At 45.4% G+C, this 18,365-nt stretch overlaps 1 protein-coding gene across 1 annotated transcript in view; it reads left to right on the forward strand.

Moving 5' to 3' along the window:
• The window catches only part of LOC138246908 (transmembrane protease serine 9-like), a 189,840-nt gene that overhangs the window by 56,940 nt on the left and 114,535 nt on the right, over nt 1-18,365 (forward strand). The gene's annotated exons all lie outside the window — the stretch shown is intronic.

The raw sequence follows: 18,365 nt of genomic DNA on the forward strand, positions 1-18,365 counted from the left end.
TAAAATTCCTCTCTTAATTCTGTAAAGGATTTCAATGTGCCCCCATGTAGGACTTGGTTCAGTCGGTAAAGACCTTTTGAGCGCCATTGTTCCCAGAAGATGTTTTTCTTACCTATAAGCAATCCCCTGTTGCCCCATAGCGGTGCTTTGTCATAGATCCGGGGATCAATTTTGAGTAAGTGGTGGGCATGAGTCCAAGAATTGAGCATGGCTCTGACCATAGGGTTGGTAGAGAGCGAGGGAGTAGGGATTGCATCGTAGAGTATCTGCAATCCTGATGAGGGAGGGAAGAGAGCTCTCTCCATCTCCACCCAAGGGGGTGGATCTCGTGCCTTTGGCAGCATAAACACTAATTGCGAGAGGTGTAACGCAAGTGCATAGTGTTCCACGGAAGGAAGGCCCAATCCCCCCGTACTCGGGCCTGGCTAGCAATTCTGCCTTGGGTAAACTCGGACGCATTGATCCCCACACAAAGGTCCAAATGCATCGGTCTATCTCCCTAAGTGTCGACAGAGGAATCTGCAGAGGTATCATACCTAAGACATATAGAAAGCGTGGTAAGGTTACCATCTGTACCGCCTGAGCTCTTCACCACATGGATAAGCCTAGGTGCGTCCATTTATCAAAGTCACGTTTCATATTGGTTAAAAGCGGGTCTAGGTTATCTGTGATCATGTTCTCTAGTCCTCTATTAATATATATGCGAAGGTATTGCAGGCGCGATCGTTTCCATTTAACCGACAAATCTCAGATTGATGGGCTCACTGTTACCGGGGATAATGGTAAGGTCTCGCTCTTACCCCTGTTAATTCTATATCCTGACAGGAGGTCAATCTCAGAGAGGATGGCGCGCAGCGCCGGCAAGGAATTGGGTAAGTTGGTAAGGGTAAGTAGAATATCATCAGCATATAGGTAGACAGTAGAATCCCCACCAGGGATGCGTATCCCTGAGATGTCACTCGAGCCACATATCGTGGCCGCCAAATGTTCCACAGCCAGAAGGAACAACAGGGGTGACAGAGGGCAGCCCTGGCGGGTTCCCCTGCGCCCCAGGAACGTATCAGAAAGGAACCCCCTGCAGTTGACCTGCGCAGTCGGGGAGTCGTATAGCAGGCGTACCATTTTGATAAAACTGGTTCTGAGGCCAAAATGCTTTAGTGTTTCGAAGAGGTACCACCACTCTGTGCGATCAAATGCCTTCTCAGCATCCAGAGAGAGGGCTTCCTTGTGCGAGTCCCGTGTCACCCAGATGGCAGGGAATAGTGTGCGGAGGTGATTTCTGGAAGAACGGCCTGGCACAAAGCCAACCAGCGTGTGATGAACCAGGGAAGGTATAACTTTTTTGAGACGTGCCGCGAGTATCCCTGCCAGGATCTTAACATCTCCATTGAGGAGGGAGATAGGGCATTAGCTGCTACACATAAGGGGGTCCTTACCCGGATTGGGTACTACAATTGAGGCTCTGTTGGATAATGGATGAAGAGAGCCAGTTTGTGGGGCCCCACGGAAGGCCTCATAGAGGGTTACCACCAAATCCTCTCCCGCCCATTTATAGAATTCTGACGGATACCCATCCTCGCCGGGTGCCTTATGATATGGTAGATTGGGAATAGCCTGCCTGATTTCTTCTTCGCTAATGTCTCCAGCTAAAAAAGCCCTACTTTCCTCCGATAGGTGAGGTAAGTTTGCCTTCTCCAGAAATGCAGATAATTTTACCTGATCTACGGCCACCTCTGGAGCATAAAGGGTCCGAAAGAAGTGACCAAACTTATTTCTTGGGGATGTGTAATGTGTGAATCATGTGCTTTGTATAGAGCCGGAATGGCCAATGTCGCCTCTCTTTGACGGAGCTGGGTAGCTAATAGTTGGCTTGCTTTCTCCCCATGCTCATAATGGCAGCCCTTTAGTCTCCGCAGGGCATATTCTGCACGCGATGTGTACAGAGAGTTAAGCTCCATTTTAGCGTGCTCCAGTCTGCGTCGGAGGGAAGTGGAGGGGGTCCGGGTATAGTCACGTGTAGTTTGTAGGATACAGTCTTCCAGGGCTTTCTGCTGGTCTCGCTTTTGGGCATTGGCAATGACGACGTCTCTCATTAGTTGCACCCTGATCGCTGCCTTAGCCGCAGCCCAAAGCAGTTGAGGTGAGGCTACTGAGCCTTTGTTATTATGGAGATATTCTGTGACATGAGATCTAATCTTCACTTTCCCCTCTGGGGTGCGGTAACGGGAGATATTAAGGTGACATGGTTTACGGCCGGGTGAAACTTGCCCGAGTCATAGAGATAGTAAAACCAGGGAATAGTCCGAAATGGCTGCTGAAAGAATCTCAGACTCATTAACAGCTTGTAAAAGCTGATACAAAATTAGGAAGTAGTCCAGTCTGATTTGGGTCCCATGTACTGGTGACATAAAAGTGTAATCTCGGTAGGGTGTGAGAGACGCCAGTGATCCTGCAGGCTGTGGTCGGAGATGATGTCCCCCATGAGGGATCTGTCTGCATTGTTACCCCCATCATTGCCATTTGATCTATCTAGAATAGCATCTGGTGCTAGGTTCCAGTCCCCACCCAAATGGTATTGAGAAGCGCCAATCTCTGTCAGTATTCTGTTAAGAGAGAGAAAGAAGGAGCGTATAAAGCCTGTGGGGGCATAAGTAGATCCCATGCATATTGTGGAGGAGCCCAATACTAACTTGGCAAGGACAAAGCATCCCTCTGGATCGCTCCATGTCTTAAGAAGTCTAAACAGTAATGATCGATGAATGAGAATTGCCACACCGCACCTACCTCCTGTGCCCAGTATGCCATCTCGCACTGATGGCGCTCCGCTGTAGAGCAACCGACCCACCCAGTCCTTACGTAGCTTGTCTGATTCTAAGGAGGATAAGTGGGTTTCCTGCAAGAGAGCGACATCATTGTGTTTGGATCTGAGATAAGACAGAATTTTTTGTCGCTTGATATAATGTGGCACACCATGGACATTCCAGGAAAGAACCTTTAGTGGTGCAGTGGAGCCCATTGAGGAATATCAATGGTTCAGCTGTGGAGGGATGCAAAGTGGGCAGTATTCTAACTGGAGAGGCTGTAGGGGGAGTGATATGGGGCTCCGGATATGAGTACTTTGGTGGGGGGCAATCAAGGGAGGGGGAGGAAAGATTTATGAAGGGTCCCCGGCTGAAGAATATAAGGAGATCAAGCCAATAGGTAGTGGAGGGCAAGGAAAAGTGATGAGATAAAATAACAGATACCAATAATGAGAGAAAGAGAGGAACACAAGAAACATAAAGAGAAGTGAAAAAAGAAAAAGGGGCGAGAGAGAAGGGGCAGATCCGCAGGTATGAAAGAAGGGACCCAGACCTTGTGCCCCCGAGAGTAGGGAAATAAAATAGGAAAGAGGGAGACACAGAGCTATATCTGTGAGAGGTAAGGAAAGGGTCCTCACCTCTGGTAGTACTGTTAAACCGCGGGTTGGTGTCGACATGGTCCGTGCGCCGAGCTAAGGCGGAGGGATGGGGGAGAACGATAAAAGGTATATGATTCATTAGTATGGACTGTCTATTAACCGCTGGGAGGACGTGACACTCGCATGGGGTCCATTGATGATGTAGGAAACAAAATGAAAGAAAGAGAAGGAATAGGGGTGGTAGCCATCACTATGTATAGCAAGGTCCAGTGGGTAATAAAATGATATGGCCATGCACCGAACACCTTTTTAGGGGTCAAACAACCCGAACGAGCTGGGACTGGGGTACCGAAGGATAGCAAGGACCCAGCAGATCGAGGTAATTGAGCAATCTCTGATCAAGAGATCATGCCAAAACAAAGGTAACCACACTCAATACGTGTCCCCACTCATGAACAATCCCGAAAACAAATGCAACAGTGCCCAGAAATAGCACTAGAACATTACCATCACACTGAAACATTAATGCCGTAGCATGTGAATCCCCCCCTGCCTGCACTCCCCCAATAGTTAAGGAAACACAAGAAAGGTCTGCAACCAGAGAACTTAGTGGTCCGTCGTGGAGGGCCTCTCCGGAAGGCTCCACTTCTAGTTGATACGCGGAGGTGACGTGGTAACATCAGGTATGGTCACTGGTTGACAGCTTCAGGGGAGAACTGGACTTGTCTCTGCCCTGGTCCTGGGTATGTGCAATCACTCCTTGCAGGGCATGGTCTCACCCATCCTGCCCTTTAGGTGGTCGATCGAACACCCTTCCCCTCTTCTCCGAAACAACATGTGGTTGAGAGAAGACAGCGGGAACCAGAGAGGTGTCTTCCCCAGCGGGGGGATCCGGGTCCAAGGGCACAGGGGTGCAGTCCAGGGGGCGCTGGGCGATGTCGTCCAAGAATGAGCTAAGGCTTGTGGGTTCCAGAAAATCCCTCGATTTGCCATTGTGTGTGATCCACATACGCGCTGGTTCGAATAGCCCAAATTTAATGCTTGCGGAGTTGAGGCCGGAGAGCCAGGAACGCCTTGCGCTTTTCATTCGTGATCCTGGAGAAATCCGCTGCCACTCTGACCTCCTGATCCTCTAGCAAGAATTGACCCTGAGACAGTGCCTTCAGAAGGACCTGCCGGGCCTGCTCGTGCCGGAGAACGGTGTGGACAGAAAATTGGTACAGTTAAGTATGTGTCTTTGAGGTCTAGACGCACTAACCAATCTCCTTGTAGCAGATCTCGTAATAGATGGATACCTTCCATCTTGAAATGGCGATAGACTATCCAAGAATTGAAATCTTTCAAATTTAATACTAGGCGACAACCTCCTCCCTTCTTTTGCACAAGGAAAATAGTGCTGACAAAACCGTTTGGATATGGCTCTGAGCAGACTGTTGCTTGCTTGCATAGAAGATACTTGATTTCGGCGTCTCTGTTTGGGAAAAAAGAAGAGGCACAGGAGGATGATTTTGAAATGGGGTGGAATAAAATTCCAGTCTGTAACCCTGTACCATTTGCAGAACCCAAGGATCTTGTGTAATGCGTCCCCGTGCTTGGACATGACTCTCCAATCTCCCCCCAAGGGTTACCTCTGTAAAGGGAATAATTCTTACCAGAGGTGGAGGAGCCTTGATTGCATTCAGACCCCTTTCCACTAAAACCATGACCTCAGCCTCTTCTGACCCTGGATGGTTAGAATCCTGAGGAGGACTGGTAGTAGCCTCAGCCTCTAGGGGCGTAGTTGGGAGAGGTCTGCTGATAGCCTCGGCCTGACGCTCAACCCCATAGTGTCTGGCCTTGGGAAAAAGGCCACCACTGAACATCCGTTTCATCGAAGCCTGGGCCTTATCCAGAGCTGCAAAGGTACATACATTTTTACCCAGGTCCTTAACAAACTTGCTCCAAAAAGGAGCCAATTAGCCAGGGAGCCTGGTTCAGTAGGAGCAAGCTTTGCCAATTTGGGGTCGATGCACATAAGAAGAGACTTTCTGTGCTCTGTGGACATGGCACAGTTCTCGTTTCCCAGGAGACAGATGGCGCTCTGAGCCCATTCAAGAACGGCCTCTTGATCCAAAGGGGTACCGGTCTCTTTAGCTTGGACCGCTAATTCCAAAATTTTTGTAATGGGACCCGACAGATCCAACATTTTGTCTTGGCAACCCTTCCAGGCATGATCAAGCCCTTTCTTGGGGTCTTTCATAAACTTCTTCAAGAAGGTAGCCACACTAGGGTCAAGTTCAGGAGTGTCAGCCACCTTCCCAAGCAAAGAGGGTCATGGACATAAGGAACGCAAAGCACTGCGCACATCCTTGTCAAAACTTCAGCGCAGTCTATCCTGCACATAGTGTGCCACCTCCTCACATGGAACCCATTCAGTAGACCGAGGGTGAATTATGTTCTCAGGGTCAAATAACAAATTTTTCTGCGTCACCGCCTCATCCAGGACATGATGAAATTTACAATTTGCGTTTACCCGGTTGCTTAGGTTCATAGAACTCTGAATCAGAATGAGAATCCGAAGATTGCGAGAGTTCCTTGCGCGAACCTGATGGAGGTGGAAATGTGTCGGAAGCAGCTGTGAGACCAGGACCATATTCGTGGTCTTTGAGGACCGCAGTTGCCATCTGTGAAAGAATTTCTGCTGAGGATAACGATCCTAAGGATGCTCTGGAGTTCAAACCGCCCTCCTCAGATTGAGGTTCTCTAATTCTTGACCCAGAGGGTGGAGGTCCCATCAACTCTTTTTGCCCATATCTGACCAGGGGCATTGTAAAAGTTTTTAAGGCCTTAATCAAAGCTTGATTAACTGAATCTTGTACATGGTGGCCTAAGGCCTGTACCAATCTTTCCTCCATCTGGTCCTTCCACTTCTTCCTGATAGTATTCATCCTCCTCAGCAAAGTAAGACATGGTAGGATGCACAGAAGGAGTTCAGGGGGGGGGGGGAGGGAACCCTACAGGTCAAACAAAGGCAGAATAATCTGTCCTATATCTCACTGAGACACTGCCTCAATAAAGCCCAATATTGTGAGGAGGGGGCACCTGTATCACCCTCCTAGACAAAGTCTGAGACCGTTTTTGTGCCCCGTCGAGCATTCCAGGGACAGTAAATACACTGGTGACCGCACGGAGCACACAATGAAAATCGGATTCAAGATTGGAGTTTTCGGCCCGTGCGCATGCGCGAGGAAAAACCAGTAGAAATAGAGAGCAGGCAGCTCTCAAGGTAGCGCTCGGTAGGCCTCCAAGGGAGGCCCGGTATTCTCTTGCCGGAGTCGCCGGCCCGCCGCGCAAATCAGAAAAGAGGGGGTTTCTTTACCCCACGCTCGCCCGGGCAGGACTCCAAATGTCAAATCACTGTGGATAATGAAGCCGCCATGCGCGATCGTAAAAGAGGAAACACCCTCTGATCGGGCGGGCGGCTCAACATAAACAGGGCAGGACCGTGAAACGTGTCCTTAGAACAAAGCCCTAACTCAGCCCGCTCCCGCTCCACGGGCCAATTTGCATACTATAACATTCAAAGAAACAAAATATAGAATAAGGAGAAAAGGGACTTATCTTCGGCTGTGCAGCAACAAAGAAAGAGGAAGGACTTTTGTTATGGTGACTCTTATAGTGGGGATCTAGCCTGGGATTGGTCAGGCCGGACTACAGGTGCTCCTGGGAGATGTAGTTTTTGATTTTCCGTAAACTCATTGGCTGCTGTTTAATTGACAGTAAAGAAAGAGAAGCATAATACAAAGCCTCCAGTCCTGACATGGAATTAGAGATTTGTAAATTCAGCGTAACAGGGTAGAGCTTTTGAGGTTTGATGTTCGCAGCCAACATCTGTTTTGTGGGTAACCCTGCTTCTTCAGGGCTGACGAAAAGGAAAGAACAGTACCTCTATTTTCTCCTCCAAAATTTTAAATAAGTAATCACAATCAATCATATTCAAACTTTCCTCATATGCATAATGATTTTTTGGAACTCACTCATCCAACTGAAGTAGATCGAATTCAAATAGCTGCCATTTCAAAGTAACCTGGGCTTTAAGCAAAATCACAATATGGAATCATCTTACTTGAAATAATTTCCACTGGTTTTCCCGGATCTAAGATGTGTCTGATTCTGTTTTTATCAACCAAGTTTCCAGAGCAGCCTTAGCTCAAACATTGCTCAGAACAAGGCAGGATTCATATCAGTGACACTGTGGTTACAGACGCACGTCTGAAATGGTGACATTAACCAGCTGAGTCTTCCTACTGCAAGAGGTATTTAGACAGAATATTAGAAACAGGAATATAATGAGACAAATATGTCAAGAATATCGAGCGCAAAAATATTGTGGATGTAAGATTCTGCAGGTAAGCAACGTTTTTCTACATATAACTCCACATATATGTACCTTGACAATATATATATATCTTCTAGGTACGTAGCGGTGGAGATAAGAATAGTAAAACTATACTTCCTCTTCCTCCATTGTACTCAGTTTTATGTGCACTTGTTGTCACTCAGGGCCTTAGTAAGAAGGAGAAGGCAAAACCTAAATAGTTTAACTAAAAATTAGGGCTTGTGCATCTAAATGTATTGGTACCTTAATTGGTTAGTCATGCAGACGTATGCTCTGCTCACACTAGACACCACTTCACCAGCTCAGAACAAGCAAAGCAGACAGAAATTAAAATATGTTGAAAAAGGCACGGAAAATAGTTCTAAAAGTCTTCAAAAACAGGAAACTTGAAATAAACGGCGCCGATTCCGAGCTGTGGGTCGTCATGGAATGAAAGGCTTCACAAACACCTACTGTACATAGACATATTCATTTCATCAACAGCTGAATGACGGAAACCCTGCTGTGATTTGCATGTGTGAAATTCACCTCACACACACTCCTCTGCAACGAACACAGCCCTCTAATCTACCTGGTCGCCTAAAACTGCAAGTCCCTTGGAGAGAACTTCAAAGCCACTCTGGCCGTTTTCAGGGCTGCGTGTACTTGACACTGTAAAAAATACAAAAAAAACAGCCGTGAGCCATGACCTGCTCTTCCGCATCCAAACGATTTCCCAGCTGGTATAAGAAAAGTTGGTCACCCTGCCCAGAGGTGGAAGGCGTGAGGGCTTTGGACGATAAGTGAGTGGGCATGGCAGGTGTGGGAGGGACTGAGCAGGGCTCATCACCTGTTGCCGCCCTGTGCTGGTCCATATAAGCCTCGGTGCCACTCGGTTCCCAACTTCACTCGGCCTTGGCACATCTTCAAGGGCAAGCCACCGAGTCCCTACCAGGAGCGGTCCACTGGGCTAGACAGCTAGGGGTGGCGGATCACCACTGCAATGGGGGTGCTCTTTTTCACGGGGTTCCTGCTCCTTCATACTGGTAAGCAAAGAAATGGGCTGTACGAGCTGGGTAAATGTTCGCAAACACCTGCAACGATTTTTGTTCACGAGTTCAGAGTAATTCGACGCCTGGTCAGGGATAGTAAGCGCTATATAAATACAATTTACAGTCTATCGACTAGGCCCAAAAACGTACCTTAGATTCAAAGCCACTGGAATTATGCGACAGGGGAGCACAAAGTTTTGTGGCAGGACAAGAAAATGCAGATTATGCGGCACAATGCGGCCTTTTTATAGTACTACTTCATTATTTTTTAATTGTTACACATGGTAATGCTGCTTGGGAAAATATTTCACCTCATTACTACCAGTTTAACAACCAAATGCATAAATAAGCAACTGAAAGATGGCCAGTTTAACTTTGCATGGGGCCTCCCAAACGCACTCAAACACGTCAGCGCGTTTTTCGTAAATTTTGAGCTCTTGAAGCTAGAAGATTTTTTTGTTAAAATTTGCAGTTTATGCCAGCAGATGACTGATTATGTGGCAAACGCGGCAAATACTTAATTATGCGAGAAAAGGTGTGGTCGCAGAATCGTTTTATTCCAGTGGGCCTGCTTAGAGGTTGTGAGGAACCAGCCTGACACAGCCAGCTAATGGAATGCCTCGATTCTGCCAGAGACACACCATTGGCCAATTATAGTGCTTCCCATAAAATACAGAGCTATATATTATCTCCGGCCTCCCTGTTCGCATTCACTGCAGTGAAGTTTACATCAATATGGGAAATAGGTCAAACCTATTGCTTCATTTACTTTTATTGCATTGTTTCGATTACTTTTATTGCATTTTCTTTACAGTCGAATGTGCAGCTCTGAATATGCAATGAAGCGACTGAGTAAAAACTAATGGAGGTAGCCAGGTATGCCAGACGTCACTCGACCGGGCAATCTTCAACGTAATCTGCATATCTAGCAAAATCTGTGATATGTGGTTGTCATGAAGTCCTGTCACTCACAACTGCGCATCGATCTGCATCTGACCTGACACATTATCTTGCATATATACGGTAAAATATTGACTTTCAAAAATTGATATCCTTGGATCATTCCCCACTGACCCTCAGCATTAATGTTAATCCAAAATGTCCGTTTTGCACAGGTCATTTTATTTTACGCCCAATGTGTCTGTTTAGACCACCCTCAGCAAGTTAGCATTTGCTGGCAATCTTATGCATTTGTAATCCCTATGATAGCTCTCATTTTATATTTTGCCCTTCTTTCAAAACATAGACCAGGCTAAGACCCCTGGTCTGTTAATGGCGAATTGTAATCAGGGGAACCGAGCCTTGTTGAGCAAATACGTTTCTGGAGCCCAACACAAGCAAAGCCCAGAAGGAAGCTCCACTCCTCAGGTCCCTCATCAGATAAAAAGAGCGTGCATGAGCGGAACTCGATGATTGGTCTGAGAATACCTATAGTCATCAAAGCTCTGGTACATAACTAGCAAGGTAAAGCAAAGCTCAGTTTTGGATAATGTTTAGATCTCCCAATGTAATTACAATTTAAACTTTCTTACGTAACAAATTAGCTAAGAGATCTAAACAGAGATATGGCAAATTTTCAGAACAAAATACAGACCTAGAGAGTTTTGGAATGTCCCTCAAAGTATTTCTAATCACCAGCTTTCAAAACTTTGCTCTCTAATGTTTTCTTGTTTGGCATGGCAGTCTTCTGCTTTCCATCAGCCTTGAATACCTGGCCCAACTTTGTCTCAGTGCCATTAAAGGCATCATAAAAGGGGACTTCAACCTGTTGGCAAAGAACAGAGGCTCACCAAGAGGCAACAAACCTCATCTCTGGGCTGGGAAAGTAACAGCCTCTGCTCCCAAGATAGTGTACTTCATTATCTTCCATTAAAGGGCAGATTTTCCTTCAATATTTTGTGCCACACCTGTAAATACCTAGAAGGCCGTACACCCACATTACCTTCAATAAAAGACCCAGCTTTACCAACCCTCACACCAGCTCCATTCTGATCAAGAGAGTGGCTAAAGGTCCTCACAAGCCAATGCAAGAGAAGAGGAGGTGCATGCTTCTTAGCAATTGACGCTCACCTCTGGAACTGACAACCAATGGACATGCCCAGTGATGTCAACATTCCACCCTTTAAAGCACAAGTATAGAATCATCTAGTTTTATCTGCCTGCCTGATCATGGGTGATACCCCAAACCAGTCCCAGGATGCTTGTTTCTGGTCCAGGGAGGACCTGGCCTGGCAGTTCGGGTTGCACTGTTCCCATGAGGAGCAGAGTCAAGACTGATTTGCACATGGCTGAGTCCAAACTGGGGTGGCGTGGTGAGGTAAAAAACAATTAATTAAACCCAGATCTGTGACTCGGGGTGAATGTTTGATTAGTTCAGCATTCCATCTATCATCTGTTCTTTTTGCTTTTCTTGTCCTGTGTGAGAAGGTTATGCCCAAATGTGGATCCTGTGCTCACTGTGCCACTGGATTAAAGCTAGCCTAGCTGATGAGAGGTAATACCCTGAAACTGGTCCTAGGATGCTTATTTCCGGTCCAGGAAGACGCTGGTCTTGCAGTTCGGGGTGGACTTTTCCCATGGGGAACAGGGTCAAGACTGGTTTGCATATGGCTTGGTCCAAACTGGGGTGGGGTGGTGACTGGGGGTGAATGTTTGAGCTGTACAGCATTCTGTCCATCATCTGTTCTTTGTGCGTCTCAACATTGCCTTAAAGCAGGGTGGGAAGTGAAGCATATATGTAGATGACTATGTCGGTTTTGAGTTGTCTTTGTTTGGACGCAGTAGTGCAATACATCTTTCAAGGAACAGAAAATACCAGATGAAGGATGGTAAAACAGAGCTTCGGCTAGTAAGTATGACTCTTTTACAAGAAATGTTCTGACTTCCTGCCTAAAGATGCTCAGAGAAGAAACTTTCCTGAAGCATATTAGAGTGAGTTTCACATTTTGAGGGATGCTCCAGAAAGCTTTTTCCCTTCATTAGACTTCCACATTGTTAATATTCCAGGCACGCAGGTACTCTGGGAAGATCACACAATTAATACAAGTGAATTTAATTTCTCTTGAGTAAGTGTTACTGTGACAATCCTACTGTGTCACAAGAGCTAACAAAATCATGACTTCAAAAAATGATCCCTCTGCAACCAGAATGGTCCACAGATTAATGCATGGGACATCATAGCGGCCCATTGTGCTATAGAAATAGCCCTCTGTCCTGCAGCCTACTATAGAAGTGCCAGAGTGGTAGAATGGCCAGTCCGGCCCTGCTCCCAGAAGTGTCCACATGTCTCTCCCTACCCAGAAACTCGTAGGAAAGACATAGAACTGCAAACAAATATTCGAAGAAAGAAAGATTTACTACTCTAGTTCTTGGATATTTAGGGAAAGCGTTAGTGTGTGAAATTAACTGTATTTTCTGCATTAATGAGGGTAAAAATACACAAGTACAGGAGTAAAGGATCACATAGAATAGACAATCGGAGAAGAAGATACTGAAATAAGCAGAAAGAACAAAAATGAGCTGGAAAAGTGGGCATAAGGGTCGAAAAAGGAAAAAAATCAAAAAGAAAGCTGCAGAAAACACCAAAAGGGTAAGATACTAAAGAAGGTATAACATAGAAAACGAAAGGCAAAGTTCTACCTATGAAGTGGTACAGAAAATATATAAAAATAATATAATATAATAAAAAGAGAGCATAATGAATGGAGAGACTGCAGACAAAAGGTAACAAGAGCTTAAAAATAGTGCTGAGGAAGGCAAGGAATAAAAAAGATATGACAGTAATAACACAAAAGTGCAAAATAAATAGGCTTTGCATGTTGTAAATGAAAACATGATTGAGGCAAGCTAAAATAAGGTAGAATTGTACCTTCAAATACTTCAAATAATAACAATAAAATGCATAATGCACTATCTTCCTCTTTGTCCACTGTTATTTGCTTTCCACCATGTACTCGGCTCCAACAAAAGTAATCAGATGCTGTCTGGTCTTTTCTGCGGGTCCTGTGGTAGGCAGGGAGAATCGCTGTTTCTTCTGCTTATTTGCAAGTGCTTGCAATTGGCTACAACCCCTTGACTCCATTCGTAGATGTAGCCGAGCATTGACGGCTTATTTGTGTAGGTGTTTAGGGCTGAACACGAAATTTCCAAAGTCTAAAGTCAACTGGATATCTACTAATTTTGATCTTTGTCTATGAATCAATGAATTGAAGTTACATTGTTCTTCGAGAAGGCAGACTAGTCTTGCCCCTTTATATCAAGCCTCTTTTACTCAGATGATTGTGTGAGGGCATTTATACTTGTGCCACTAAGGGTGGGCAACCTGGAGCTTGCGCATAGCCTCTTCTGCAAATGTTCCCTGTACAATAACAGGTGATGTCATCCACAAATGGAAGTCGGAAGGATAATAAATGGTGTAGATCACAACATTGACTAGCTAGGGTGATGTGAGGGCCAACCGCTATTTACCAGTCAAAACATGAAGGTTTACGGGGCAAACATTGCATCAAGAGTATGTCCAGCTGTGAAGCTAGGCCACTAAACATTTGAGCAAAGCACAGCTATTACATATTAAAAAGCAGACATTTGGGAATAGGAAGTTCAGGTTTGCCCAACAGGCTCTTGAAGTTCCCTGGTATGCTAAGATTGGGTTGCTTTAGTGATTTATCCATGATAAAGTCTGTAAAAAGGTCTGTGAATGTAGGATTGTACGGGGGAGGTTTGCAGATGAGGATAAAAGAGGCATTGTATGTGTACGGACACAAATGGTGCAGCCAAGATTGTGATGCATTGTATGACTCTAGGACCGAGGGGACTCTTCCTAGAGACCTCAGACAAGCCCATATTGTCTTCTTTCATGAAGCAGGAAAGCCCACAGATGAATGTGCATCATACAGGCCAATATCTCTTCCAAATATTGAAACAAAAATCTTGGCCATGGTTTTAGTGAACTGCTTGATAAGGGTGATTGAAGGCCTGATAAACCTGGATCAATCAGGCTTCACGTCTACAGATCCACAAGACACAACCTCTGGAGATTGCTTTGATGCCTGGCATGGAAAGGAGATATACGAGAGCCAGCAGTATTCCTGGCGTTGGACTCCCTAAAGTGCATATATCTCATGGCACTGCTTCAGCAACTGGGCTTTGGCCCGTCCTTCTTGGCTTAGGTGTGGCTGTTATTCCGGGACCAATTGCCCAAGTGAGGTGGACAATATGCTCTCGGATGAACTCAGGCTGGTTAGGGGTACCCAACATGGATGACCCCATCACCCCTGCTTTTTGCATTAGAGATTGAACCCTTGACCAACTGGGTCCACTGTGATGGAGTGACACAAGTCCTCTGATAGGACCCTGAGTGGAAGAATGCCTTCTCACTGTACACAGATGACATCCATCTGCATGAACGTTCATGCAGAATTATCGCTGACCTCGCACAGGAGTTTCCCTGACCCGGGCACTCCGATATCTGGCCGAGTAAGACGGCCTGCTGACCACTGCGGTAGCTGCACATTATACCAAATTACCAGTGCCTTGATGCAATCGGTGCTCCCTGGCTATTTTTAGCCTCCGGATTGTTGGAACATTCAATCCCTTAAGCCTTCCGAGCAATGGATAACAAAGATCCTTGGCTCCCCTAGTTCTACGAAATCACAGACCAGTAGAGATACCCAGACTCCGGGACTTCATTTTCTGAAGATCTCCCCCATCACCTGATTTATTCCCTACACTGGAATTTAGGTGCTTCCAATGCAATTTCTCTTGACCTGATGATGACCCCTCCCTGACTCACCTGATTACGGGGTCGAAACGTCAACACATTTCCAAAGAGTGGATGAGATAAATATAAAGAAATTTTGTGACACTTCAGGGCTTCCTGGATTGTAGGACTACTGGGAGTCCATATTTTTCGAACAACCACACTCTGCACTACTTGTATATATCACTGTCACTCACTTGCACTTTAGCACTTTCACTGTTTTTTAGGAGCACCTACCTAAACAAATGTAAAATATGATACTCTGTTACTAAAAATTATATGTTATTACAAGATTTATACAGAAAAAACATCTGAATTAATATTATGTGTGAAAAATAAATCTTGTTTGTTTTACATTTATGGTACATAGAGATCTTTTCGAATTCTTTTTAAGTTGGTTATATTCCGTGGAAGTCTAAGTTACTTTCCCCTTGCACTGACCTCTAATACAATTAAATTTATTACCCTGGTCATGAGGGTTAGTGGGCACTTGCCTAATCGTGTCATCCATCTGTACCTAACAGACCTAGCTAAGTCTATCCCTAGAACGCTCTAAATATTATGAGTTTTCGACCTGAAGCTGGTTTGGGATGACATGGGCTTTCATTACCTGGTGATATACATAATGGCGGAACCGCAACACGGTGAGGATTGACCTCTCCACCCTGACTAGAAGGCCACTGAAAGGGTGAATCACGTTCCTCGACCTGAGAGTCTACTAATCGACATCCCAACTACTGACCATCAATGGCTGGTCCTTTGTAGATCATAGAGCTCTGTCCTTAATGGCTGATTCATGAGCAATGGAGCCATGGGGATACCCGAGGTACCTATATTGTAGTAGGGTACCCCTGGACCTCCCACATCCATCAGAAAGGATAATTCGGATATGGGTGAAGGCACTGCACAGAATTGGGTGTGAGGAAAAATTAACCTTTGAAGCACTTCTCAGGGACACGGCAGCCCTGGCAGGCCTGCAACAGGTCGACAGCCATAGGCAGTGGGACCTTGTGGGTATCTTCAAATTAGAATATGTGTGGTCCACAGTGGGGATTATGTACTTTGTGGAAATAATGGAACAATACCAATGGCAGTGAATCAGTTGCTATGCTACTTGGAGGTTAGATCCATTTTGCTGAAACTTATAGGCTCAAAATCCCAAGTTGGTAGACGAAAATACACTGGAATACTGGGTGCCCTGTTTAATAAACATGCCATATCCAACATCTACTAGTAATTGAATAATCATTGACAACCACCAATACATACCTTAATGGCCAAATGGGAAACAGATCTGGGTAGAATAGATAATACAGACTAGAAGGCAGCCATGAGCTACCCCAATGAGCTTGCATTCTAGGCAGGCTTCTTGTTGATAGAGTTGAAACTGCTTCACAGGACTTACTTCACAAGAACCTGACTCTATGCTATGGTCAGACTCCCAACAGACAAGAGCCTGAGGGAATGTGGACAGCGAGGGACGTTACTGCCTACAATATGGGGCTGCCCAAGGGTTTATCCCTTCTGGTTGGGGATATAGTGTAAACGTAAACTTACAAATAGGGTGTTGCTTGAACTTACCCCCCTACTAGTAGTGCTGGGAATATGAGGGGGCATGACCCTGGACCAGCCCTCACTCCACCTATGTAACATTGCGCTGGGTATAGCCCGATGAGATGTGGTATGTTACTGAAGGAGGGCTGAAATGCAGACGATTGGACAATGGTCCTTAAACATGGATTGGAGCCAACAGGCTGAGGAACTGATCTACAAAACTAAGGGCTGTCCTAAAAAATGTGGTTAGATATGGGGACCATGGCATGGAGCTGAAGATGTCTGACAAGTAGATACCAAGACATGGCGGTCTGAATAAAGAGGCTGAGCCCAATGTGCCAACTGGACCTGGGGACAGAAGATTCCATAGGGGACATATGAATGGGACATAGCAGGAGAGGATTGGCATCAAAAGAGATGCTGAACCTATACAGTAGACACAAAGACTCTATGCACTACAAACGAACACCAAGACGTCTTGACAATGGGGATGTTAATGGTTATGTTGTTATGTTTATTATGTCCATATTTTGTCTAAAAAACAATAAAACAGATCTCAAAAAATAGAAGAGAGGTTGTAAGAGGATATGGGAGAATAGATTAAAATATCCAAGCAGGAGCTTTAGAGAATATTAAAGAGGTAGACTTAGAGGAGGCCTAAAATGGAGAAAACTCAAATGCCATAATATTTGACTAAGTCAAGTTTTCTGCTGGGAGTGTTATAAGGGTTTGTCGCTGGTCACTTGGAGGAGGTGAGTTGTCCACCGATGAGGTAATGGGTCTCACCTTGAGTCTCCTACGGGTAAGAGGATTCTCTGATTTATAAAATCAGGCACCGTAATACAGAAAGTGCCTCAGAGGTGCAATGGGCATGTGCACCCGCTTTGGGTGTCCCCAGGGCACTTTGGTATTACAGAAGAGGCTGCTGATGCTTGTGCAGCCCTTTCTGTAAAACAGAGAGAATTACTGTAATGTAGCGGCAGCGCTAACTCAAGAACGCGGTCCTTCAGTTGCATGGGGGTGTACCCACGCAAATGAGGGAATCTCCTTGCTTCAACGCACATGCCGTAATATGGACACGGGCGCAAAGGCAAAGAAGCTGTCAGGAGGCACACTTAAATTGTGTCACAAAAAGGTGGCCCACTGTCAGTGCACCCCCTGAGGTCAGCCCCCTCGAGGTATGAAATGGGGTACCATGAACTCCCCAGAGATCCTCTTGCAGACCGGGCAGTCATGCACTGCACCCGCCTGTAGGGGGATCTTTAAACTCTCTTTAATGCACAAGCGGGTTGCCACCTGCACTGTAAGACACAGAGCAGCTTTAAAGCAGCTGTTCCATATTTCACTTGAATGCACTGCCTTGAGGGCAGCACAAGTAAACGGCTGACCTGAGGGCAGCTCATTCAACATAATAGGTTACACTTTCCCTGTTTGTGCACGGCACACTTGTTTGAAGGTGCGCCGTGGCACAAACAGGGAAATTGCAACCTTATCATAATACGGGCCCAGGTAGCACAGAGCTCTGTAAGAAGTGTTTTCACTTTATGCTTACTAGGAGAGTGTGTTTCTGATAGTATGGCTGGAACTGGTTGGTCTCTCCCTAAACTTCTTCTTAATTATCAGGAGGCAGGACCAATGAAACTGTATGTTATTCTGTACTGCCTATCACTCTTGCCACATAATCCCCCAACCGCTACATGATTTGAAATTTCAGTAAAGATAAATTTGTTTGTAATACAGCATATTGAGAGTTACTGAAACAAATAGCCTCACTTGGTGCTGTGCAGAGGTAGACCGTTTTCAAAAGCTACCTGGTCACTTTTTCACTGCTGGATACTATTTTCTGGTATTTATCTGAGACTAATTAAGTGGAATGTTTGTCTGGACAGAATTAATCTGTAACATAAAGGTGCCATGACATGTGTAGCATTGTGTTGCAAAATGTGATTTTTCCTGCTGGAGAGTTAAGTTAGAATGACATATTATTTTATTATCCATTACTGCATAATTTCATTGACACTGCCAATAGCCATATCTGACCGTTGAAGTGCATTTAGGAGTCAGCGATTTTTAATATGAAACACACAAAACATTATTTTTGTGAGGCAGTTATTCAGATATCAGATTAGGAGATTTTGTATGAACTACAACAATGGAAGTGAGAATATGAGTTTACAGTGTTGGCCATGAGAGATTGACTGCAGGTGACACCTTTTCTTGAAAAAAAGTGAAACATGGCAACAA

Source organism: Pleurodeles waltl, chromosome 7, assembly GCF_031143425.1.
Source record: "Pleurodeles waltl isolate 20211129_DDA chromosome 7, aPleWal1.hap1.20221129, whole genome shotgun sequence".
Taxonomy (NCBI): domain Eukaryota; kingdom Metazoa; phylum Chordata; class Amphibia; order Caudata; family Salamandridae; genus Pleurodeles; species Pleurodeles waltl.